A 26,301-nucleotide genomic window follows, 5' to 3' on the forward strand; every position below is an offset into this window, starting at 1 on the left:
TCCATCTCCATCCCTCCAATTCCTGTTGTGTTTGAACTAGGGCAAAGCAACACTCAGAGCAGCAGCAGTCCTCAGCATACAGTAGGAGCTTTGGTTTGGTTCTCAGACTCTCAAACTCAGTGTAGTGCATTAGAGACAACTCTTCTAGCTCTGGCACCAGAGTCCAGTGCCAGTCACTGGCCATCCCTGCCCCACTACTGCCTGGACTGGGGCCATTTTCTTAACTGCTCGGGACTCCAATCTCTGGGGGCCTGTGTCCAGAGGGTAAACACACCATCCATACCTGGGGTGGGACTGCTTGGCGAGACCTGGGTGGGGTCAGGGCAGCACTGAGTGAGCCTTTACAGACCCTGGCTGGCAAACCAGCTCTTAAAAAAGCTCTGATATATAGAGATTTCTGATTTCTATAGTGTAAAAACTACAAATGCCTATCGCAAGCTACCTGACATTCCTGAACATTTAACACGCTCTTGGGAGCTAGCATGTGCTGGCTCTAGCATACCTTCCATGCTGCCCACCCTTGGCTCCCAGGTGTCCTGATGCAGGGCAGTTTTAAATTTTGTCTTAGTCCCTGGCAGGTGTCTGACAATCTAGGAAAACGAAGCCCCAGACAGTACATCTCCCCAACCTCCCATGTCCCAGCCACAGGGTAAAGAAGAAAACAGTGCAAAGCCTTGATGTCTAAAAGGTTTTTGCTTCCAAGGAGTTCAAAGCAGTTGCTGTGTCTGATCTTACCTTATCCTTCCAACACCCTGGGGAACCAGGGAGACAGTGGGAAGGATTTTGGTATCTCTTCCCAAAAGATGGGGATACTGAGGACCAGAAAGCTTAGAAAGATTGGTCAAGGTGACTGGCAGTTTGGAGCAGAGGCCAGAATGAGAAGCCCAATTATGCCTCCCATTCTCAACTTTGGGCTCCTACCCCCACTCTGTCTTCTCATGACCCCCCTGCAGAAGGTGAATAGGGATGGAGAAGCATGAGATCTCCCTGTGGTTTTCCCAGACAGAACCCAGGTCTCTATTTCCCAGCTTTGCCAGTCTCAGACCACACACCCTTAGTGCCTCCAGGGGAGCTGGCCCGACAGGCTTCCCTTGGGGGTGTGCCAGCTCTGTCTCTGCTCATTAGCAGGTCTGTTTCCAGGTGGATCCACCATGGGGGTCATTAAAGCAATAAACAAGTTCCCGGATTGTTGGTGGGCTGGACCTGGCACCCACCGCTGCCTGCATTGTGCAGAGTTCCAGCAGGCCCACACAGCCCCCAAAACAATGCCTCACTTCCTCCCAGGAAGCTGCAGACCCAAGCTAGTCTCCTGGGCTCGCCCACGTGCTCTGGCCAAGCCATTGTCTCCAAGTCAGACAGGTCCAGCCATTCCCATGACCAGGGTAATCGCATCCTCTTTGCCGTCCAAAAGTAGGAGGACCAGGGGCTGAGGGCAAAGAGCCACAGCTCCCCCCCAAAGGATTCTGTGGCTTAAAGCCCCCATAGTCCCTCACCAGGAGACCTGTGGCCCCACTACCATCTGAATACCATGCCCCAGCCTCTCCCTGGAACAGGGGTCCAAAGAAGCCCTACCCAAGCCTCTCAACCCTCCTGGCACCCCTTTCTCCCTATGTCTGGCTATGATTACCCCAATGCCCCCAAAGGGTTGTGTATATATCCCCAGGTAGGGGCTGAATGGTGGCAGGAAATAGGGTCCATCATTAATGTGAGCAACAAGGAAGTCATCAGCCCTACATAGTCACTTGCCTAGCGGGAGGAACGCTGGTTAGGCCAGGGTGTTCTTTCTCAAGGGATTCTGATGGGTCCTCAGTGGGGAACTTCTGAATACAAGTTCTTTGTCAGAGATTTACTGTAAACAGTCACTGCCCAAGAAAGGATTTCTTTCTTTTAAGCAGCTGTTTGGGATTTCTTAAATAGAATGATATCTTAGGAGCAGGAGAGGACCTGGGACAGAGTGAGCTAGAATCTAAAAAGATGAACTCAGGGAAAGGAAGAGACCAAGAAGCCTAGGCCAGGTCTATGGACTTCATGTGCAGACAGAGAACCTGTGGTCCACAGGATAAGAGATGTTGAGGTCTGAAGGCGAAGGTGCCAGAGGCTCTGTGTGCAGTCTCCCGCCAAGAGCCCGCAAGATATGGTGAGGCTGGTATTTAGTTCAACAAAATTTGTTAAGGCTGCTCAGCTCTGGCCCCAAGCCCTTACCTGGGGAAGCACAGACAGCTCATCCTTGACGCTTGCTCTGGATGGTGGAATCCATTGAAGAAAGGTCCTGGCTGGGCCTGGCAGGTGGGAGGACACACTGGGAAAGAGACCTTCCACAGAGAAAGGAACGCCTGCTGTGGCCCTGAGTAAAGATGTTGGAAATATGCTGAAGAGGGATGGGAAGAAGGAGACTGAGATCAGCTTCAAACCACACTCCTTCAATGAAGGACATAGTAATACTGCCTTATTTTTCTTTTAAAATTAACTTAATTGAGATATAATTTGCTTAAAGTAAAATACACCATTTTAAGTGTTCAGTTTTCTTGAGTTTTGACAAATTTGTAAACCTGTTAACCACCACCACGATCAAGATACAGAATATTTCCATCACCCCCAAAAGGTTCCCTCTTGCCCCTTTGCAGCTAGCTTCCCCTTACCACTGGCCCAGGCAACCACTGACCTGGTTTCCATCACTAAGGAATAGTTTTGCAAATTCGAGCTTTTCACATCAACAAAGGCATAGAGTATGGGCCTTTATGTGTCTGGCTTCACCAAGTTGTTGCATATATCAGTAGTTTGTTTCTTTTCATTGCTGAGTAGTATTCCAAGTGTGACTTTACCACAATTTGTTTATCCATACTTGTTAATGGGCATTTGGATTGTTTCCAAATTGGAGCTATTATGAATGAAACTTCCTTCATTGTCAGTGTAAAAGTTTTTGTGGGTATATTGTTTCATTTCTCTTGGGTGTATGTCTAGTAGGAGAATTGTTGGGTTGTATGTTAACTTTATAAGAAACTGCCAAACTATTCTCCAAAGTGGTTGTAGCATTTTACGTGCCCACCAGCAATATATGAGCACCTCGGTTGCTCTGCACCCTTGCTCACACTTGGTATTGTCCATCTTTTTTCTTTTAGCCACCCCAATAGGAGTTAGTAAAATCTCATTATGGTTTTAATTTGCATTTTCTTGATAACTAATGACATTGAATTTGCCTATTGGCCATTCATATATTTTCTTTGGTAAAGTGATTATTCAACTCTTCTGTCTATTAAAAAAAATGAGTTGTTTGTCTTCTTATTATTGAATGAAAGAGTTCTTTATATATTCTGAATACAAGTTCTTTGTCAGAGATTTACTGTAAATACTCTCTCCCAGGCTATGGCATGTGACTTTCTTTTTCGTTTTCTAAAAGTGTCTTTTGTAATTTCAATGGAGTCAAATTTATTGTTTCTTCTTTGGTGTCCTAGAAATCTTTTCTCACACTAAAGGTCACAAAGATTTTATTTTCTCCTAAGTTTTCTTTTAGAATTTTGTCATTTTAGCTATTATGTTTAAGTCTATGATCAACTTCTAATTTACTTTTTATGTATTATAAGGGTTGGAATCAAGGTTTCTTTTTTCCCCATAAGAGTACACAGTTGTTATAGCATCAATTATTGAAAAGATATCCTTTCCTCTTTAAGTTACCGTGGCAGCCTTATCAAAAATCGGTTGCCAAAACATGTGTGGGTCTATTTCTGGATTTTCTATGCTGTTCACTGATCTATATGTCCATCCTTACACCAATACTACTACAATGACTTGATTGCTATAGTTTTATAGTAGGTCTTGAAGTCTAGTAATATAAATCCTACTTTGTTCTTCTTTTTCAAGATAACAGAATATTCTAGATTCTTTGAATTTCCACGTAAATTTTAAAATAAGCTTGTTGAAAATTACTGGGTGATTATCTTAGTCTGTTTAGGCTGCTATAACAGAATACCATCAACTTACCATTGGCTTAAAGAACAGAAATTTATTTCTCTCAGTTCTGGAGGCTGGGAAGTCCAAGATCACAGGGACCAGCAGATTCAGTGTCTGGTGAGAGCCCACTTCCTGGTTTATTAATGATCATCTTTTTGCTGTGCCCTCACATGGTAGAAGGGTCCAGGGATCTCTCTGGGGACTTTTTTTTATAAGGGCATTAATTCCGTTTGTGAAGGCTCTGCCCTCATGACCTAATCACTTCTTAAAGGCCCCACCTCCTAATACAATTATACTAAGATTAGGGTTTCAAAATAAGAATTTGGGGGGAGGGATACTAACATTCAGTCTATAATAGTGATTATGATTGGGATTGCGTTGAATCTGTAGATCAATTTAACATTTTAGCAATATTGAGTTTTCACATCCATGAATATGGCATATATCTTCATTCATTTAGATCTTCTTTAATTTTTTTAGCAGTGTTTTGTAGTTTTTCATGTAAATGTCATATATCTTTCAGGAAATTTATCCCTAATTATTTCATGTTTATTTATGCTACTGTAAATGGCAACTGTTCATTTCATTTTCCAATAGTTTGTTACAAGTATATAGAAATAAAACTTACTATTTTCTTTTTTAAGATTTTTTATTGGGAAAGGGGAACAGGACTTTATTGGGGAACAGTGTGTACTTCGAGGACTTTTTTCCAAGTCAAGTTGTTGTCCTTTCAATCTTAGTTGTGGAGGGCGCAGCTCAGCTCCAGATCCAGTTGCCGTTGCTAGTTGCAGGGGGCGCAGCCGACCATCCCAGAGCATGGAGCTCTAACCGCCTGAGCCACCAAGCTGGCCTCTAAATCTTATTTTTGTATATTGACTTGTATTCTGCAACCTTGCTCAAATGATTTATTAGTAAGTTCTAGAGGGATTTTTTTTTGTAAATTGCTTAGAGTTTTCTACATATATATTATTTTAGCTGTGAATAGAGACAATTTTATTTCATCGTTTACTGTCTGTCTCCCCTGAATTCCTGGACTATAACACTCGGTCCTGCATGCATTCTCCTTTTTATATATTGCTGGGTTCTATTTGCAAAAATTTTGTTAAGTCTTTGAGTCTATGCCCATGAGGGATATTAGAAGGCTATTCAAATTTTATATTTCTTTTTGGGCTAGTTTTTCTAATATGTGTGTTTCAAGTAATTTGTCTCTTTCATGTAAATTGCCAAATGTATTCTGTAAAGTTATTAATAATACTGCCTTCTTATTTTTAATGTCTGTAGGATCTGAAGTGATGCTCCCTCCTTTCATTCCTAATATTGGTAATTTGAGTCTTTCCTCTTTTGTTGTTGATCAGTCTAGCTAGAGGTTTATCAATTTATTGATCTGTTCAAAGAACCACCTTTTGCTTTCATTGATTTTCTTCATTGTTGGTCTGTTTCCTATTTCACTAATTTCCACTCTTATCTTTATTACTTTCTTTCTTGCATTGCGTTTTGAAGGTCATAGAAGGGCGTGGGTTCCCACTTCCATCTTCAATCATAAGTCATAGAAGGTCAGAATGGAAGGGGTCTTAAACATGATATTGTTCAACCCCTTTCATTGTATAAGTGAACAGAAATCCTAGAGGGAAGGAATTTGTCTTCCAACCCCAATTCATTTATTCATTTATCTATTCCTTCCTTTATTAATATATTCTTATTCATTCATGTAAGACATATTTGTTAAGCTTATACTATGGGCAGAGATTGTGTTCTATTCGAAAAACAAAGATGAATAAGTCACAGTCTCTGCCTTCAAAAATCTCCCAGACTAATAAGGGAGATAGCAAGTTATCAGACAATTACAATGCAGTGCCAAGTGCCATAACACAGGTACTCTCAGGGTTCTATGAATGCACAGAGGACAGAATGCAAAATCTGATGGTTAGTGTGAAGATGAGGGCGGAGGTAGGGAGTGCTCAGGGAAGGCATCAGAGAAAACTTTTAAAATGGATTCACCAGACAAAATGGATCCACTCTTTTTCACTCCAGAAAGAACTTTGTGAATCTACCAAATATTTGTTTAAATGAGTCAAATAGAAAACAATTCAAGTCTCAATAAACAGCCTTCAATTAATCAATTAGCTAATTTTGTGTCCAGTATCATGCTAGGAGGTTTGGGAGAATACAGATTATGCAGATGACTCACTTATGCTTTCCAGAGAATAAATATTCTCTCAGATTCCTATTTACTAATTTTCTTTTTTTCAGGTGGCTGATCCCAACCATAGGAGGTAAATATATTTAGAAGATGTGGAGTTATCAATATTGACATCCTTATCTATTATCTCCTTACATATTGCTGCAAACAAATTACCCCAAAACTTAGCAACTTTACTGTTATCTCACACAGTTTCTGAAGGTCAAGAATCCAGGAGTGGTTTAGCTGAGTGTTTCTGGCTTAGGGTCTTGTAGGAGGTCTCTCATGAAGTTAGTGGTCAGGGCTGCAGTCTCTAAAGACTTGACTGGGGCTGGGGGGTCTGCTTCTAAAGCACTCACATGGCTGCAGATTGATATGCTGCTGCTGGCTACACAGAGGTCTGTTTGTGTGTGTAGAATCAGTTCCTCACAGTGTGAGCCTTTCCACAGGGCTGCTGGACATCGCAGCTGGTTCCCCTCAGAGTGAATGATCAAAATGCCACTCTTGTCTCTTATGACCTGGTCTCAAAATCACACATTGTCACTTCTGCCTTATTCTGTCCATTAGAAGTGAGTCACTAAGTCCATCTTACACTCAAAGGGAAGGGATTACACCAGGGCAAATGTGCACACCAACAGGTGGGGATAGTTGGGGGCCATCTTGGATATTTACTTACCACAGATACCCTCGTAGACTGACCACAATTTCAAGGATCTGGAAGCTTAGTGGCACTGAGATTGAAATAGCCAATTCACCTTTGCCTCATTTCCCACATAGAAATGTAAAGAAATGGGCCTAATTCTTAGAAATAAAATTACTTTGTAGAACCTACTCATTTTTATAGATTATATTGTTACATCCTAAAGTAAAAACTAATAGAAGTTTTTACTAAGAACCAAATCTAGCCCCATGCTGGGAGAAACACCTTAGATAATAGGGGGGAACTTCAAGGAATTTTTCTGGAATGATGTAAACATTATCCTTTGGCAGTTTAGAATTATGCAGGATTACGACTCAATTTATTTATTTTGAGACTGAGAATGCAGCAATGAACAAGACAGAGGGGAGTGGGGTTGAGGGTTGTTATGGACCGAATGTTTATATAACCCCCACCCCCAATCTATATGTTGAAGCCCTAACACCCAATATGCTGGTATTTGGAAGTGGGACTTTTGGGAGATAGTTAGGTTTAGATGAGGTCATGAAACTGGAGCCCACGTGATGGAATTAGTGTCCTTATAAGGAAAAGAGTTCTCTCTCTCTTCACCATGTGAGGATACAAGGAGAAGGTGGCTGTCTATCAGCCAGGAAGGGAGCTCTCATGAGGAACTCAATGGCCTGGCACCTGATCTTGGACTTCTAGACTCCAGAACTGTGAGAAATGAATTTCTGTGTCTAACACTCCCAGTCTTTGGTATCTTGTTATAATAGCTCGAGCAGACTAACATAAGGGGTTACTGTCACCTGATTGAGTAGAAGCTTGAATAGACTAAATTAGGATGCTACATAGCTTTCCATGGTGAAGGAATCTCCAGGGTTTTACAACAGCCTCTGTCTGCAGAGGAGCAGGGCTGATGGAAGGGAGCTCCAACAGCTGAAGAAGTTGCTGAAAACGTGCCTGGAGAGCATGGAAGTAAACATTTTAAGGCCCAACTTGGAGTTCTAAGCCAATAGTAGAAAACTTGGAGAGGAATCACATTGTTGGCGGAGGGGTGGGGTCAGTGTGGTTATTGGTGTAAATTCCTCTGATGAAAGATTTTAAAAAATAGAATAGGCTCTTTAGCTTGCATAAGAGTTTGTTATAAAAAAACATATTTGAAGTTGGAACAAGTGCTCAGACCTAGCTTACTTTTCTGGGACTTAAGAGAGCAGGACACAGTGAAGAGGCTTGTGTAGACTCTGAGATCCAGCCATGAAAGAAGGCAGATCACTCACTCTCGTACACCCTGGTGACAAGGAAGTACTCTTTTTCTTTCCTACAGAAGTAGGCAAGTAGGCAAGATAGGATGCAGCTAACTCTTCTCTAAAAGTTCTTGGAAAGTTATGATTCCAAGCTCACCTCAAAAATAAGTAATTTATTAGTCTGTCCTGAAATTGTCCAAGAATAAGCAGTAAAGACTTTTATGGAGACTCCATAGTATCAGAGACCCAGACTCCTTTTTTAATGCCCTTCTTTCATCTCATTGTCTAAGATAGTTGCCACAGTTCCTGCCACCATACTCACATTCCAGCCAGCAGAAAAGAGAAAGACAGAATGGAAAGAACACACACTTTCTTGTTAAGGACATGCCAGGGAAGTTGCCCATATCACTTTGTGTAGTTCTTATAGGGCAGTACCAGGTAGTTGTATGTATCACTTCTGCTTAGGTTCTATAGGGCAGAACCTAGGCACATGGCCATACTTAGCTACAAGGGAGGCTGAGAAATGCAATCTTTTTATTGGTTGTTCTTTTTTTTTTCAGCTAAAAGTTGTATTACTCTAGAAGGGAAAAACAGATACTGGGGGAAGAACTAGCAGCCTCTGACATAATAATCTCCTTGCCTGAAAGACCAAGCAGATCAGTCATAGTCAGGTAAATATCCTTTCATTAGACTATGAACTTTATGACAGCAAGGACGCTAGCTCTTTTTGCTCTTCACTTTATTATCATTGCCTACCAAAATTCATGGCACACAGTAGGTTCTCAGTGCATAGTAATCAAATAAATAAATGATTGAGAGGCAGCTGGATTTAAGAGTTCCAGAAGACTCCCCTTGTGTCTCTTCCCAAGGGCTTTTGTTGCAAGGATCAAGACCATTTGGTTTCTCATTAAAATTAAACGTGAGGAGGTATGTTGAGAGCTCTTCCCAAAGTGAAATTTCCTACTCACCACTCCCACCCTGACAAACAGTGTGGTTTCTTTATAGCCTTGGTCTAATGTCTAGTGATGGTGGATTTTAGGTGACATAGTGCACATAAGGCAGTTTGATGACAAAGGATGTGAGAAAGCCAGGCTTTTCCAGCCTTTCTGTGTTATCGCTATAAGAAAATCTGATAGCTTCCTAAGATAATTTTATCCCAAGTTCTCCTATATCGTACAGATTCATTATTTTAGACAAGAGAGGCCAGCTTTGCAGTAATGGGGCATCTATTGAGAGGTGCTGGGGGGTCACCTCTCCTCAGCTTGGCAGAGCCAAGCTCAGGCAGAGCCTCCATCCTCCTCAGCTTGGTCGTGGGTTAGCCTTGCAGCTCTCCACTGAGGGCTGTGTTTCCAGCCTACACCTTTAATAAGGTAAGATAATCAAAAACAGTAAAATGTGGAAGATAATATAATAGTCAATAAAAAGAAAAAGTAAACTAAGAAGAAATAAAAAGATGGTAAAAAGAGTAAAAAAAAAAAAAAAAAAGGCAGCAGGCAAGTGATAATATGACCTAAACGTAAACCATATAAACTTAAAAGAAATGAAAAGATGGAATAAAGACACAATAAGGCGAAAGTTAGAAATAAAAGATGGAGAATAAAAAGATAATACAATAAGTCTAGAAGATAAGATTAAAAAAGTATAAAATAGCTAGAAGAAGACAAAACAGAGATTAAAAGTGACTAAGATAAGTAAAATCATTAAAACAGGAAGAATAAAAGACTAAAAGGATTAAAACAATAAAATGTGTTAAACCAAATACCAAAATAAATAAAAAATTTAAAAGAGTGGACTATGGGGGAAGAGAGTAATGGATTAATTTTGTTTCATATTAAAATAATAATACAATGCGAGTACAAAAGCTTACCCCTCATGCAAATGAATTCTTTGAGTCTAGGCAGGCTCCAAGTTGTGCAAACCTTCCAACCTCTAAGCATCCATGTTAATTTGCTAGGGCTGCCCTAACAGAGTACCACAGACTGGAAGGCTTAAACAGCAGAAATTTATTGTCTCACACTTCTGGAGACTAGAAATCCATGATCAAGGTGTCAGTCAGCAGGGTTGGTTTCTCTGTGTGCCATGAGGGAAGGATCAGTCCCAGGTCTTTCTCCTTGACTTGTAGGCAGCCATCATCTCCCTGTGTCTTTCCTCTGTGCATGTCTGTGTGAAAATTTTCTCTTATTATAAGTACACTAGTCACATTGGATTAGGGCCCACCCTAATGACCCTATTTTCACTTAATTACCTCTGTAAAGACCCTATCTCCAGATGCAGTCACATTCTGAGGTCCTGGGGATTAGAACATATGATTTTGGGGCGAGTATGGACACATTTCCCCCCATAACGGCATCCCTGCAAGGAGACCCTGGGAGAAGATGAAGCCAGAGATGAAGGCAGAGAGCAGGACCTTTGACCTCTTGCCTGGTTTGCCAAAAAACCTCTGATCTGGCTAAAAACACTTGTGAGATCAATATCCACCCCCAACTCCACCCCCCTACCCCCGCCAAGCCAACAGCATGATCTCCAGCGGTGTTTTGGAGCATAGCATATATGTCACTGTCTTCTGACTTTTCCAAACAGGGAAGCCCAGGACAGCACCAGAACAGCTCACTTGTGGGAATGAATTTTCTGTACTTGGTTTCTCTTGCTCCAAAGGTAGAGTTTATAATTGTATGTAATGGAGAGAAGCCTGAGAAATCCTCCTCCCCTTGTCCTGGAGAAGGAAGCACAGAACCATAGAAGCAATCACCTAGTTCAATCTCCTTATTAATAGCTGAGGAAATGGAAATCTAAGAAAGAAAGACTTCCCCCCAAAATAGTAAGTTTTCTCTCTCTCTCTCTCTCTCTCTCTCTCTCTCTCTCTCTCTCTCTCTCTCTCACACACACACACACACACACACACACACACACACACTGAGCAAGCAGAGCCCAGACCCCAACTTGGCTTCTGATGGGGATGGCTTGATAGCATTCAACCTATGCAGTTGAAATGGGCACTGTGCTCAGAAGGGTCCTGAGCTTGATGCAATGCTCTGCTATTGCCATCTTGAATTCTAAAAACTTTGGAACAAGGGGTACTACATGTCATTTTGCACTGGGCCCTACAAGTATTGTGGTGGCCATCTTACCCCCTGACTCTACTTCCCACTGTCTTGTGATGAGGAAGGAACCACAGCCACCCAAGCTTCTTTTGACCATGAGCTGTCCAGAGCAGAGACTCTGGGTACAGTCTTAGCACAAGATAAGCCCTTCAAAACAGGAGGGGGAAGGGAGGATGCCTTTGACTCAGGTCCCCAGGCTTTCTCTCTAGCCTTAATTCCCCAGTGGGTTTTTAGCTAGGGCATGAATCTGAGCATCACCCATCTCAAATGTCTAGCCTGCAGGCTTGGCCTGTCCCAGCCCTCTTCCCTTCAATATCCCATTAGTCTCCCAGACAGAAACCCAAGCGGGTGGGAGGGATGAAAAGAAAGTGAAAGTGTCGGCCTCTCTGGATGGCCTCTCCTCCTCTTCCTCCTCCTCCTCCTCCTCCTCCTCCTCCTCCTCCTCCTCCTCCTCCTCCTCCTCCTTCTCCTCCTCCTCCTCTTCCTCCTCCTCCTCCATCCCTCCCTCCCCCTGTTGTCATGGAGACCAGAACAAAGCATCTCTTTCCCCTCTTTTCTGGATTGTTAATTGTCTTTATTTCATGGTGCCTTTGTTAATTGTTGTCCCTCCCAGGATGAGGACCTAGGCCTCCTCAAGACTGGAAAGACGGTTAAAAACAAAAGTTAGGTGGTGGGGGTTTGGCACCACAACCAGGTGGTGGGGAGTGGAGGTAAAGAGGACTGAGGAGGCAACATCAGTATTTTTTAAATTGTCCAGGCTTCTGGGAAGGGAACACCTCTTCACCTCTTTCCCTCCCTTCTTCAATCAGCTACTTTTCAGGTGGGAACCAATGGCCTCCCTCTGTGGGAAGGGACAGGAGAGAATGGGAAGAGAAAAGAAAAACAACGATTGTGTGTATACTCACGTCTGTGTGCCTGTGTATGTGTACGCATGTGTGCATCTTTGCAGTGCACCCGTTCCAAGTTTCTCAGTAAGATATGCAGCCTGATCTTTACCCCCAGCATTTGGGACTACTAATAATTAAATTTACAGAGAGAATGTCGGCTAGTTATGGAGGTGAGAATGACTACTCCAGCCTCTTCCCCCTGCTTAATTCTTCATGGCAGCTAAACGTGTGAAGATTGGAGTGGAGGTTTTAGGTGTGTATGTGCGTGTGTGTGTGTGTGTGTGTGTAAAACACACACCAGCATTAGCTTAGCACATGCACTGAATGGGTCCCCTGTATGAGTGTGTGTGTGCGCATGTGCATGTGCAAGTTTATTGGAGGGTGGTGGTATGGGTTGAGTCTCCTGTCCTTCAGAGAAAGTCTTCAGTTGGGGGACAGGAGGCTGACTGTCACATGAGGAGCAGAGAGCTGTTTCTATTTCTAAGGTCTAGGCTAGAATCTAGGCTGCTGAATAACACTCAAGTGCTAGTTTATATGGTTCAGATTTTAAGAACTATAAAACCCTCAAAGAAGCAAAGACAGTACAGCAGAAAAAGCATGGATTTGAGGGCCAGAAAACCTGGTTCAAATGTCAGCTCTTGCCCTTTCATTGTGTCATACTAGAAAATTTCCTTCCACCCTCTGAGTGTCATTATCCCCATCTGTGAAATGGAACTTCCCCATCCTCACAGAGCTGTCAATAGATTAAAGGAGATCATGCTTGTAAAGTTCAGGCCTTGGATAAGATGCCTCTTTCTGTGCACAGAGGGAGGAGCTAGAGGAGATGTTTCTAAAAGGCTGATTCCTTCCAGTCCTGATACTCAGACTCTGAAAGGCAAATGAAACATTCTGTGAATCAATTTGTGATCTTCCTTTTTTTTGGTATATGTGCTGCCAAAGCGAGCACATTCTTCTGTGATCTTCTAAATTAGCTCCCATATCCCAGTGTGACTCTGGAAAAACTCATGTAGAACTAAGTAGAGGCCCCCCAAGCATTGGCCAGAAGGGAGTGGCTGATGCTGAAAAGTTGCTGTGGGAGTCTCCCTGGTGCAAGACCCACCTGAGCTGAGCACTTTGATTCCACGTCTGGTTACAAGCATCCAGAAAAGCACTTTCTTAGTCAGTAGGATGAAGCCTTGGTACCCAGACAAGCACCACTAGGCTGACCTAACCCGACCTACCCTTGGTTAGGTGCAGGTAGTCTGGGGGGAGTGGGGAGCAGGAAGGGCTTCAGGCAAAGCAGTGAGACAGGGATTTCAATGTTGCTCTGTCCTCCCAACTCCTCAGCTCACTGTCTCTCTCAGAGTTTTCTCTCCCTTTCGCTGCTCCTGGAACACTGAGGAAAGCAAGTGACACCTTTCTGTGAATTTTAATCCTTTTATCACTTCTTCCAAGGACGTGTGCATTTTACACTTTGTCTCTAACCTCAGAGGGTAAAGGGCACCCCGGGCACCACAGCTCCCACCGGTGTCTCAGGGTAGGCCTGGCAGCCATGGGATGTGCGTTGGAGACTCACCGAAGCCAGTCAAAGTCATTCCTTTAGCAAATGTATTTTGAACATCTACAGCAGGTTCTCAAATAACATTGTTTCGTTATGATGCTGATGAGATACCCTAGGAACTTAACTCTTGTTTATATCTATTAGCCTGTGGTAAAATTGGTTTCTGCACCTCTCGTTTTGCTTAAAGTTGAAGAATCTACTGATATCATTAAGCAAGGACTTACTGTAACTCTGGGCTCTGGAAATTAAATGGAAAACAGAGCAGACAAGGTTCTTCCCTCACAGAGCCTATAGTCTAAATGGGAGACAGAAAAAGCACAAGAAAACAGAAAACAGATAAAATGAATACCAACTGTGGTAAGTACTATGAAGGAAGTAGGGGCTAAGAAGGAGGATAAAGACAGAGAATGATTTTAGATGAGGAGGAAAGATGAAGGGAGGGACATTTATGTTGCGACTGGAGGATGAAGAGGCGCTGCTCTGGGAAGAGCAGGGTTTGGGGAAGTTCTTTCCAGATAAAGAAATACGTATAGGGTTTGAAGTCTAGTTTAAGGTGGATCTTTCAATATAGAAGATCTGATTGGGACTGGGCAAAATTTGGGAGATAACAGATTGAAGGATACAGTGAGGAAAGGGCCTTGAAAAATAAACAATTGTTTGATAAGCTAGTGGTTTGCCAGGTTAAGCAAAGTATTGTCCCAAGGATGGGGCTGTTTGAACAGTCTATTGTTCAGATAAAATGATTTTCAGAAAGTTTCTGAAGCAAATAATGAAGTTACTTACTGGTTTATAGTCTTATCTTCCTGGGCAAGAAATTTCTGGAGCAAATATTAAAATCATGTCAATGTAAACAGCCTTAGTTAAATTATGTGGCTGCGGTGGTCTCAGTTCTGAGAAGCAGGGAGGCTGTGGTGGTCTAGCTGAGAGATGATGATGGCCTGGGCTAGGGTGGGGACAGTGAAGACAGACACGTGGGTGAATTGGTACATATTTTTGGAGATAGATTAACAGGACACACTAATTTGATTAGATGGGAAAGGAGGAATCAAGACTTACTCCTAGGTTTTAGGTTTGAGCCTGGGTAGGTGGTGGTACCCTTCACTCAGATGAGAAAGATGGTGCAGTGTATAAACAGGCTTGGGAAAGGTGGCTAAAGTTTGAACATGTTAAGTTTAGGATGTCTGCGAGATCCTTGGGTAGAAGTGTCAATCAAGTATGTGGTTGGATATATGAGTCTGAAATGCATGAAACAGTCTTGGAAATTTAAATAAAAAATTGGGAAAATCATCAGCACATCATTGTTATTTAAAGCTATGGAAACAGATAAAATTTCACCTAGGGAAAGAAGGTAGAAAGGAAAATGGGGTGCAGGAGAGAGCCCACAGGAAACACCCACCTGGAAACAAGGGTGGATGAAAGAATATAAATAAGGGAGGCTGAGAAAGGGAAACTAGTGAGGTCAGAAGAAATTCAGGAGAGTCTGGAGTCATGAAGTGAGCATTTCAAGGAGGGAGTGGATCACTGGGTTAAATGGTATAAATTTGATGGGTGTGCCTGGGCAATGGTATGATATTGTAGAAAGACCTAGAATCTTCAGAGTCAGGTACTACTTCCTATCACTTATTGGCTATGACCTTGAGCTTCATTTTTCTCAACTTTAAAGTGGGGATAATGAAACCAACCTCACAGAATTAGGATAAGGTACAAGTAGATACTGTATATGAAAATACTACCAGTCATAAGACACAGTAGAAAGCCAATTAAAAATATCTCAATTTGGTGACAGCCATTGGGAAGGGTGGACACCTATGAAGTGAGATATAGCAAATGGGCGGGGGGGGGGGGTGTTGGAGAGAGGAGAGCCCATCGCCTACCTCTCTGTTCTTCCTGTCTCAATCTGCTGTGGCTAAGGACAGATACAGGAAAGGACTCATAATGAAGTTGCTCATTGAATCTTGATCAGGAGACAGAGAAAAACACCCAGATATATGGAAAACACAGACAAGTTGGCTGGAGCATGTGGGTACTCTAATAGTTTCTGAAATGGTTTCATCCATAAGCCAGACCGCGAAGAGTTCATATTGGCTTCTCCCACCTCCTTACCTCCACTTTTCCCCCCCCTTTCCATCTCCCACACCCCTAGCTTAACTCAGGTCGATATCATTTTTACCCTGGTTATTGCCATTGTCTGGTCACTGGTCTTCCTGCCTCCAGCTAGAATTGTCTCATCAGAGGCCTTGCTTAGAATCCCTCCGTGACTCCCCATTACCTTCAATGAACCAACTGACCAACAAGTATTTTTCAAAGGCCTGTTCTTTGCCAAGCCTGGGCGAGGCACAGGGATCTCATAGGGAGTCAGAGACACATCCCTGCCCTCGTGGAGTTTACAGTCTAGTATGTATGTGTGTTTGGGGGTGGGGGTTGGGAGAGGACAAGGGAGGGAGAGAGACAAATGAATGATTTTCATACTGTCTATGACTGGGGGTGGGGCGGCTTCGGGAACCCCATGACTTGAATTTGCCTGTCAAGAAAAGCTCCCAGAAGAGTTGATATCTGCGCAGACCTAAAAGGTGAATAGAAAGTGTTAGCCAAGGAAGATGCTGGAGAATGATGAAATCCCATGCCCTTAGGTTTGTGTGCCTGGCTAACCATCACTTGCTGAGACCCAGGCCACCTACATTGTGGGCACATTGTTACTTGCAGTTCCATGATTGCTACCGCTTTAATACGCTCTACTTCCACAGGTCCTTCCAAGACCCAGTGGATATGACTCCTTCTCCAAGGCTAACCAGATCCCCACACCTACCTTAATGCCCTTGGTGTGCCTCATGTCCAGTGCTTGCCTGATCTCAGCACTCTTGCACCTCACTATAATTAAATGCTCACTCATCTGTCTCCTTCAGAAATTGGCAATCTGAGAAGGTCAGGCCACTCTCATTCATCCCGGTGTCCCCTTTACCCAGCTGGGCCAGACATATTGTTGGTATTTAATACATACACACAATTAAAGGAATCCACTCCCCACTATGTAGGTCAGGTCAGAAAAAAAAATAAAGGCATGTTTGCGAATGCAAGATGATAGGACTAGCGACTGGTCTGACACTCAGGAAGCTGTCTAGCTGCAGGTGGGATCATATGATGTTCCTAAGGGAGGTTCTGAAATGGGGGTTTTTAAAACCCTAAATCGAGGCTGTCTGTCTGGAGGGATTAGGAGGCTGGGAGTTGATGGAGAACTTCTTGAGTCTTGCCCTAAGGATCGAATACTCTGTGTAGCGACTCTCATACCTGGGCAGTGGGAGCGGGCAGAATCCATGTCTTTCTTCTATTCTATCCATCCGCCCCCAGTCCTGTCACTCAGGAGCCTTAGCTCTCCCCTTCCCACCAGAGGTTTCCAGCTGTTGATGCCAGGATGGACCTGGCTGCAGGGAGGAGGAGGGAACTCTCTGTCCCTCCCTCCTCCTCCATCTCCCCACCCTTCCTCCCTCCTCCTCCCCCTGCCCGCTCTCTGTCTCCCTCCCTCTTTCTCCTCCGCGGCTGTGGAGTCGCCTCGCAGCCGCAAGCCGCGAACGCCCGGCTCCCAGTCCTGGCTTGGAACTGAAGTGTATGAGTGCGGGTCCTGGCAGCCGTCCCTGAGCGGCGGGCCGGGTCTGAGGCTGGGCGCAGCGGTCAGCAGCAGAGGCCCAGTTCGGGACCGAGCCGGGGCGCGGGGACCCAGCCGGAGAGCTCGGCGGCGGGCGGGCGCCGCGTCCGGGCGAGTCCGGGGCAGGACCGCGGAAGGCAGGGAGACGGCCGCAGCAGAGGGCAGAGGGCGGAGGGCGGAGAGCGGCCTGGCTCGCGGAGGGCGCCGCCCCGCCGGAACCGAGCTCTCTGCCCGAGACTGCGGCGGGGCGCTGGGCGCGCACCGGGCGGCCCGGAGTCCAGAGCGAGTCCCCGGCCGACAGCGGGGGGCGTGCCCCGCCCAGCCCCGCGCCTAGCGCGCCCCGGATCACTGCGTGGCCAGGGCATGTGAGCGGGAGGCCGGGGCCGCCAGCGCCAGGACGGCCGGAGGAGCAGCAGGAGCGCGGAGCCGCGAGCCCAGAGCCCAGCGCCCAGCAGAGTAGTAAGTGCGCCCCTCCGCGCCCCCTCCTCGCCTCGGAAGTTTGACACTCGCGCCCCCACGGTTCTGGGCAGACGCCGGCTCTCATCTTTGCGAGTTTCCATCCTTCACAAAGTTTTCCCAGGAAGGACGGAGCCCCCACCTGACCCTAGCAACCCCGGCCAGTGGGGGCTCCTCGCGGGCACACAGGGTCCTTGTGGACAGGGTTAGCCGCTTGGCGAGGCCGTGGGTGGTTGTGGGGGTCTGTGGCTGTGCACACCGGGCGAGCCAAGCTGGGGTGGGGGCGGGGGCGATGCCCGCTCCGGGCAGAGCCGCACCGGGTCTTTCACACCAGCTTGTCCATGCGCCCAGTTCAAGGATTTCCCAAGGAGAAGCCGGGGCGACCTGTGCGCGCCCCGAGTGGGGCTCGGGTGCCGGCTGGGAAAGGCAGAGCTCCCCGCCCCGCCCCGGCGTGTGGGGCGCGGGGTTCCAGCCGCGCCGCCTCCCCAGCCTCCAGGTCTGCGCCTCAGCGGACCTTCTGCTGCGGCTCCTCCCGGCTCACCCTCCTCCACCTCCCTCCCACCTAGCCTTTTTCATGGCACCCCCGCCTCCCGCCGTGGGGTGTCGGAGGTGAGCCTTTTCCGCCGAATTTCACCTCCAGAGCAAATAGTGCCTGGGGTAGGGGAGGGGGGCTAGTCGCTGCGTTCCCAGCGGCTCGCCATTGTTTTCCCACTCCGCGCGTTCCATACGTAAACACACACACACACACCGCGCGTTCCCTACGTGTACACACACTGTGTGTGTGTGTGTGTGTGTGTGTGCGCGCGCGCGCGCCGGCTGCGTCGAGTCCCCAGGCGCTCAGGGATCGCCCGCGGGGTCGTGCAGCTGGAGCTGCTTCATTTGCTTCACTGGAGCTGGGGGGTGGGGGGGTGCAGAGACGTAGGGGTGTTTTTAGAGCCCCGGGCTGGGCTGCGAGCCGTGCCTGGGCAGGAGGGAAGTGAATTTTGAACTTCAGCCCTGGACCTTTCCGGGAGGACCCCGGCGCGCGAGCGGCGGCTCCCGCCCTGGAGGCCGCACGGCAGCTGCAAGGACTCCAGCGGCGCTCTTGGCAGCGGCCTCTGGGACAGGGGCTAGGAGGACGCCGGGGAGTTTTCCTGGGAAGTTTGCTTTGACTCTGTGGGAATTTCCGGGCAGGGCGCCTCGCCTCTGGTGAAGGGGTCTGGCGGGGTCTGACTAAGACAGCCAGGGAAGATGCTGCTGTTCTGGGAAGAGTTTCCAGGGACCCTGATTCACACTGGGCTCCCTTAGGAAGTGGCGCTCCAGATGCCTGGGATTCAACACATTTTATTCCTAATTCCCCACCTATGGGCAACGTGGGCTCGGTCGAGTCTTAACTTTTCTAGATTTTCCCTTATGCAAAATGGGCAGAGTTAAGCACACATCTTTGAAATTGGTATCTAATGATTGGTTAAAGGATAGTGGTTTGGAAGGCACAAAGTCCAGGAGGGTTGGGAACCCCCCCCCAATTGGACCACTGAAAGCCCAGTATAACTTATTGCTTAAGAGCCAAGGCTCTGGAGTTGGATCCTAGGTACTATCACCGGCAAAGTGATCTTAAGCAGTTTAACCTTACTTACTGCTTTGTGCCTCACTTTGCTCATCTGTAAAGTGGGTTTCATATGAAGAGTACCTACCTTATGGGGTTCTTGGAGATTAAAAGTCTTAATAAAGTAAAGCTCATAAGAACAGTGCCTGGCACAGTAAGTGCTGGGGAAATGTTAGCTGTTCTTGTCATTATTACTACCCTGACCTTGTACAGAGCCCAGAAGAGCACTTTGGGATTGTGCTCATTTAATCAGTTATAATAATAGTCTACTTCTGGGAAGGAAGAAACCTCACACTTCCACCCTTTTGTGATTTTTTTTTTTTGGTTGCTCAAATCCTTCCTACTCCTTGTCTAGTTCCATCTTGTTGAGTCTTAACTTTTCTTCACCTCCCCTTCCTTTCTCTCTTCATTCACAATTTTTGTGAAAGGCATTTCATTCCCTCCTTTAAAAAAAAAAAAAATCAATCTTGGCCCAACTGCAGTGTTCTCAGTGGAAATCAGGCCCCAGGAAGGAAGTGTCTCCACAGGGTGTCCCCTGAGTACCCCGGCCTGGGCAGCTGGCTCAGGATTGGATGTGCATTTGTGTCTCTGGGGCTGGGTGAATTTCCGGAGAGAGGAGCCCAGGTGTCTGGGGCCCAGGGGAAGAGTCAGGTGGGATGGGCTGGCGCTGTTCTTGGGGGAGTGGCAGGGTCGGTGTTGCCTGCTGCTGCTGGGACTCACTTGGGGACGTGGAATATCCCAGCTGCCTGGGCAGAATGGATGTGGGATTTGGGATACCTGAAGGGCCACAGTTTCTCTTCCAACTTTCCACTTGGCGTGTAGACTATTTTCTAGGAATTTGTGTTTGTCACAAGCGCCTGGTCTGATTCTGCACATGCGCAGCTCCCGTGAGGGTCGATCTGGACGCCAGGATGAGCGGGCTGCTTGCTGGCCACCCACACTGTCTCAGACAATGGGTTTCTCTCTCTCCTTTCTCTGACCCTCTAACCCCCACCCCATGCTTCAGGGAGGATGGCCAGGAGGTTGGTTCTTGGTGCTTGGAGATCCTACAAGTTGGTGATCTGTGATGAGAACCAGCCAGTGCTGTCACCCCCATTCATTCCTTTAACAGAAATTTGTTGCACACCTATTATGTGCCAGCGGGGCTTCAGGAATGAATAAGACAGGTAGTGTGCCTGCCTTCAGGGAGCCTTCTTTCTGGTGGGAGGAGACAGGAAATGCGGAACTTGAGATAAGTAACCAGGACAATATTGGTTATTCTTCCTTTGTGATGTGAAAGGAATACAAGCAGGGTGATGTGATAGAGAACTTCTGTGCGTGGGGTGGGGGGCTAGATTGGGAAGCCAGTGAAAGCCTCCCTGGGGAGAGGACTGCTCAGTGAGGCCTGAAGGATGAGAAGGAGCCTGCTGCACAAAGACCTGAAAAAGTCTAGCAAATGAAAAATCCCTGAGGCCAGAACAGCGTTTGCAAAAGCATTGTGGCTGGAGGGGGAGGGCAGAGCCTGGTTACAGAGACCTGGTAGGACTAACTGGTTAGGAGCTTGGATATTATGGCCAGAGTGATGGGAAGCCATTGGAGAGTTTTAAGTAGAGGAATGACATGATCTAATTTATTGTTTTAAGAGAGTTTTTGGGTAAAAAAGATTATTTGATACACTGGAAATGATAATCAGGGTTGCCCCAGGGGAAGGAAACGTTGGCTGAGGGATGGGTGGAAGAAAGATGGTGCTTTCATTGTAGACTCTTTTGTCCTTTCTGACTGTAGTACCATGTGCATGTATCAACTATAACCAAAAAAAAAAACAACAAGCATATTTAAAAAGAATAGCTTATAACCTGGAAACTGTATATAATAAAATGTAAGAAATGATATTAAGCTATGTAATATAGTGCCGATTTTAATCGTAAAGCTAATTATATGCACATTGTGCACACGTAGCAAGAAGACTAGAAGGCTGCCTTGAAATGTTTACAGAGGTTAATTCTGGATACTGGACGTATGATTTTGACTTCCTTCTGTATCTTCTGTTGATTTTTCCAATCTTCTACGGTGATCCTGAACTACTTTTATAAGTGGGAAAATAAAATGTAGAAAAGAGGATAGCTTGAAGGAGAGCAAGAATGGAAGCAGAGAGGCCAGCTAGGAGGCTGATTCGGAATTAAAATGATGCCTTCGGGTGGGCCAGCGGGAGATTGTTCTGGAGGTAGAGCCACCAGGTCTCAGTAACACACCATTCCCTGATATGATTCTGTGCTCTTGCCTAGAGAGGGCATTTACCCCAGCTCAGATTTTGTGATCAGGAGTGTGGGGATCAGTGATGATGAGTGAAGGACCACTTCCAACACTGGCTTGGCTTTGGAAATGTCTTCGATTCCAGCTACAGCCTTATCCCCATCTTTTCTCCTAGGCGGCGGTGGTGGTGGTGGTGATGGTGGTGGTGGTGTCATCCTGATCATTTTGCTACTTTGATAATTAACAGATTCAGGGAAGGTGATGTATAAAGTGAGATGGATTTAGAGCCAGTGGGGATGGGGCACACGGTACACAACATCTCTGAGCTTCTGTTTTCCCATCTGTGAAATGGGACAATAACAGCGACAATCCCTGCCTCTTAGAACATGGGAGGCTCACGTTTGATCATGTCTACGGCAGGGCTCCTTGAATGGTAAGGGTCTGGAGTTTGCTGTTGCCAGACAAGTGTTTGCTTGGGCAACACTTGATTCTACAAAGGTTTTCTCCTCTCTGGAGGTGCTTTGAGATTGGCCCTTATTTGGGCAGCTCCCTGAGTACGTCCTTAGGAAGCTGAAGCTGGCTGAAGCTGATGCTTCTGGAAAAAGTGGAATTCAAATAAAGCTATGTCCCTGTGCCCCATCCCCAGCTACATTCAGGGGTGAAGTCGAGTGTTTGCAAAGGACTCTGTGCTGGGAAGGTCCCTCCAGGCCCACAGTAAAACGTGCTTTGAATGGGAATTATTTTTGTGCTCAGTGTTTGCTTAAGAGGCTCACTCCTGCCTGAACTCGCTATATCCTCATCCTCTGCTGGTCCCCTGCCTGGAACTGGGATGTGTTCACCTGGAAGGCTGTCACAGTGCCTATCACCAGGAGGGGGACCAGAGCCCATGAGGATTGCTTTCACAGCTCCCAAGTAGGAAGACATGTCCTGGATGGGGGTCTTTGCCTGGGGGACCTCATTTTGATTGCCCCTTCCTTGGTCCTCCTTCCAGCTCCTTGGAAAGACTTGATTGGGAGATCTGTTACAGGTCAACTCAGCAGAGCCACCTTCAAACCTCTGCCAACTTCTCTGGTCGGGGTGATGCAGTTTCTTTTAAAACTTTAAATACTTTTCTCTGAGCAGCAGTGATGTGGTAGTTTCCTCCTAAGTGGGGTGGAGCTTAGAGTTGGGCCTGAGTTCTGTCAACCTAGCCCCGAGACCCATGTGTCCATCTCAGCCCAAGCCTCATGGTGATGCAGGCTTTTGTGCACTCCCCACCCCCCCTTCCCGGAAAAGGTTTCTGTTCGCCCTGCATGGTCCACAGCACGGAACCTCGCAGTCACTACCTGGGGTACTCCAGGCATGTTCTTGGCTTTCCTGCCTCTGAAGACCCCACTGGTCCTGTGACCTGCCCTTTTTGGGAGGAGCCAGAAGGCCTGTAGCCCCACTGCTCACTCCTAGGTGTTGTTGGGAAGGATTTGGATGGAGCCAGAGAAGGAACGGTGGTTAGACTTCCAAGAAGCTGAGAGGTGAGGAGGGAAGTGGCTGGGGTTTCCCCTGCCTTTTCCTAAGGTCGTCTGTGGGCGAACCCCAGGCCTGAGCACAGCCCTGGATGTGCTGTGTGTGTGACCCGTCATCTCCACACGACTATGCATGTGGGGACAAGCTAGGAGGGCAGCAGAGGCTGAGACTTGTACCCAAAGGTTGAGGGTTCCAGCCAGAAGTATTTTTTTTGGGGGGAGAGTTGTGTATGAGTTGGTATAGGAGAAGAAGGAAGAAGTGGACAGTCTCTCCAGCTGCCACTTTTTTTCCTAAATAGCATTACTACCCAGGTGCTTTTGGTCACTTTGGGAAGCTTGACACAGGCCATCAAATCTGAAATCAATTTCTTTGATACACACACGTATGAGTATACACACAGCATTCAGACTCCCCTCTCCACAGAAGTGGCCTTAGCATTTAAATGGCCTTGGCATGAAGCCCCATAAACAGCCTAGGGGATTGTGGCTTGTTTGAGGGGAGGGGCTTAGTGTTACCCCCACCTTATCCCTTTGTGTCTTATGGGGACATTTCCGAGGTAGGGTTTCAGTGTTTAGACTTGAGGAGAGGAGAATGGGAAGGAGCCACAGACTGGGCAGGAACCCTAGAGACTCTTAGATCTGTGATCCCTGCCAGGTCTGGAGTTCCCTCGGGGATCCACGCCAGAGGAGGCCAGACTTTTCTCCTCCCCTCACCCTACCTCCCCCATTCCTGCCCCTGCTTGACTCAGAATGGAATGTGAAGCCTGTGGAACAGGATGGGATGGGGTGAGAACTGGTTCCCAGAGGGCCTGGTTCCGGCCCCCTCTTCCCCCCCCAAAGCAGTGGGGGACACCAGCTGAATTGGGCTCCTTGCCCTGTGCCGAGCTGGTCCAGCCATTTTGAAGGGGCAGCCAGAGTTGCAGGGGTGGGGGGTCCTTATATAATCCAAGATGAGGGTGGGGCCAGTTAAAGGCCAGGTGAAGCAGGCAAAGCAGACCCTCCCAACTCCCATAGCTGGGGTAGCCTGCTCTAGAGTAACAGCCTTTGTTGGCTTTTTAAAAACTTATGGCTCATATATATATTGTATTATTTCTGTAGTTTCCAAAAGTAGTACAACAATGTTGTACTTTTGTCATTAGAATGGAAAGGATTTAAAATATATCTAGAATTGCCAGACAGAAACAGAAACAGAAAACGTAGTCATGGGTTTAGTCTCGGAAGACCAAGAGAAGAGTTGAGGCTTGACCAACAGTAGAATATTCTGCAGAAAGAAGAGTCCCTGGCAGGAGGGGTAACAGTGGAAATATGAGAAGAAGAAGCCTGTAAGACTGGACTGATACCCTTTCAAGATGACAGTTTTGTCAGCCCTGTGCCCCCTGTGACACCCTCCCCCCCCACCCCCCACCCCCCCCCCCCCCGTGGGTTGGACTGGGGTGGGTGGCCCAGGGACCTAGGCCCTTGAGGCCTCCTGCATTGGCCCTGGCATCTGGGAGGAGGCAGGAAAGGGAGTGAAGCCTTGGCTTAAGCTGCCCTTAGCTGACTCAAAATGATTAACTCTTGCCTGGCCACACAAGGTAGGCCCTGCACTCTCCTCAGTGAAGGGTGAGGAAAGTTTTCTGTGTGTGGGGTGTGAAGCTCTCTTCAAACCTCCCCCTCCCCTGCCTCCCAGCACTGCTGAAGGAGTCTGAAGTCATTCACCCATCCCTGTGAGGCTTTGGTTCTGGGCCTGTCCCTTGAGGGGTGGGCTGTGGTGGGGTGGGGAAGGAAGAGTGAATAAAAGATTAGTGGGGAGGGGTTGGAAGGAAGCCTGTGTGCTGGTACAACCAGGCTCTCAGAGGCAGGTAGGATGAGGGGAGTGGGGAATGAATGGGAAGCTGTTGAAAGCAGAAGGGAGTGGCCCCTCCAGCCTCTGCCATTTCTCTAGCTTGCCTGGCTCCCTTTTTCTTGGCTGATGGAGAGGGGGTGTGCGTGCAGGCAGCCAGTTGGGGGCTCGGTCAGTCCCCTCTGGGCCCCCGGGGGGCCAGGCATTACCTCTGAGAGCCCCAGGGAGACAGTGGGGACATTAGACCAATGTCAAGAGGGAAAGGGGAGAGTGGACTGGGAGGCAGAGAGAGAGAGAGCCAGGCCAGGGCATTGCTGCGGAGAGGCAGAAGCAGAGCCTCCTGAAGCTCCAGTCGCCCAGAGCCTCTGAACCCCACACGACTGGGGTTTCAATTCCAGTCTTACCTGGGGAGCAGCAGGCAGTGGGCAATCATCTTCCTTCCCTCACTTCTCTCTGTAAGCTCAGTTTCCTTTCTACTGTGTCATTGTGATCATGAAACAGCAGCCACACCCTCACACCAGGAGTTGGTCCTGAGAGGTGTGAGGGGCTGAGAGGAGTGGTAGGGAAAGAGCTAATTGTGGGGTCAGTGGGGTCACCTCCCTGGGGCTGGTGGGGCAGGCCTCTACTCTTGGTTGGGAAAATGGGCCCAGACTTCACTTACAGGTGCCCTAGCCAGGAAACAGGGTCAGAGAACAGGGGAAGGGGATTTGTGTCACATCTGGCCTGGGGCAGAGGTACAGAGCAAGACAGCTTTCTTTGGGATCTGAGGAAGTGAAGGAATGAACTTGACTGCTATTTGCCAGAGAATTATTGTAGTTATTATATGTCTGGGTGAACAAGGCTCTTAGAGTTGTGCAGTACACAGGCTGCACAGCTGTACATGATGGCCTTGTTGGAACTGGCTCAGAGCATCAGGGACTTACTTTTTTTTTTTTTGTCATTTTTATTTTGAAAATTTTTAATTATATTTGACATACAATATTATATTAGTTTCAGGTGTACAACATAGCAATTCAACAATTATATATCTTATAAAGTGACCACCATGCTAAGTCAAGTAACCATCCATCACCATACATAGTTATATGATCCTATTGACTATATTCCCTGTGCTGTGATTACATCCCTGTGACTTGTTTTGTAACTGGAAGTTTGTACTTCCTAATCTCCCTTCCACTTTTCTGTTTCACCCTTCCACCCTCTCTCCTCTGGCAATCATTAGTTTGTTCTCTGTATCCATGAGTTTGTTTCTGTTGTGTTTGTCTGTTTATTTTGTTTTTTAGTTTCCACATGTAAGTGAAATCATATGGTATTTGTCTTTCTCTGTTTGACCTATTTCACTTAGCATAATACCCTCTGTCCATCCATATTGTCTCAAATGGTACGATTTCGTTCTTTTTTATCAGCTGAGTAATATTCCGTTGTGTGTATGTGCCACATCTTCTTTATCCATTTATCCACTGGTAAACATCTACATTCCTTCCACATCTTGGGTATAGTAAACAATGCT

At 46.7% G+C, this 26,301-nt stretch overlaps 1 protein-coding gene across 6 annotated transcripts in view; it reads left to right on the top strand.

Annotated features, from left to right (window-relative positions):
• SOX13 (SRY-box transcription factor 13) overlaps nucleotides 1-26,301 on the top strand; it is a 205,908-nt gene that overhangs the window by 139,800 nt on the left and 39,807 nt on the right. For 2 of the 6 annotated variants that reach the window (XM_081026374.1, XM_081026372.1), the window contains exon 1: nucleotides 17,099-17,656. The exons of the other annotated variants lie outside the window; for them this stretch is intronic. The gene's annotated coding sequence lies outside the window, so the exon portion shown is untranslated. Of the gene's footprint in view, nucleotides 1-17,098; nucleotides 17,657-26,301 lie in introns of those variants that run through there. 6 annotated transcript variants of the gene reach the window in all.

Source organism: Rhinolophus hipposideros (genome assembly GCF_964194185.1).
Source record: "Rhinolophus hipposideros genome assembly, chromosome: 19".
NCBI lineage: Eukaryota > Metazoa > Chordata > Mammalia > Chiroptera > Rhinolophidae > Rhinolophus > Rhinolophus hipposideros.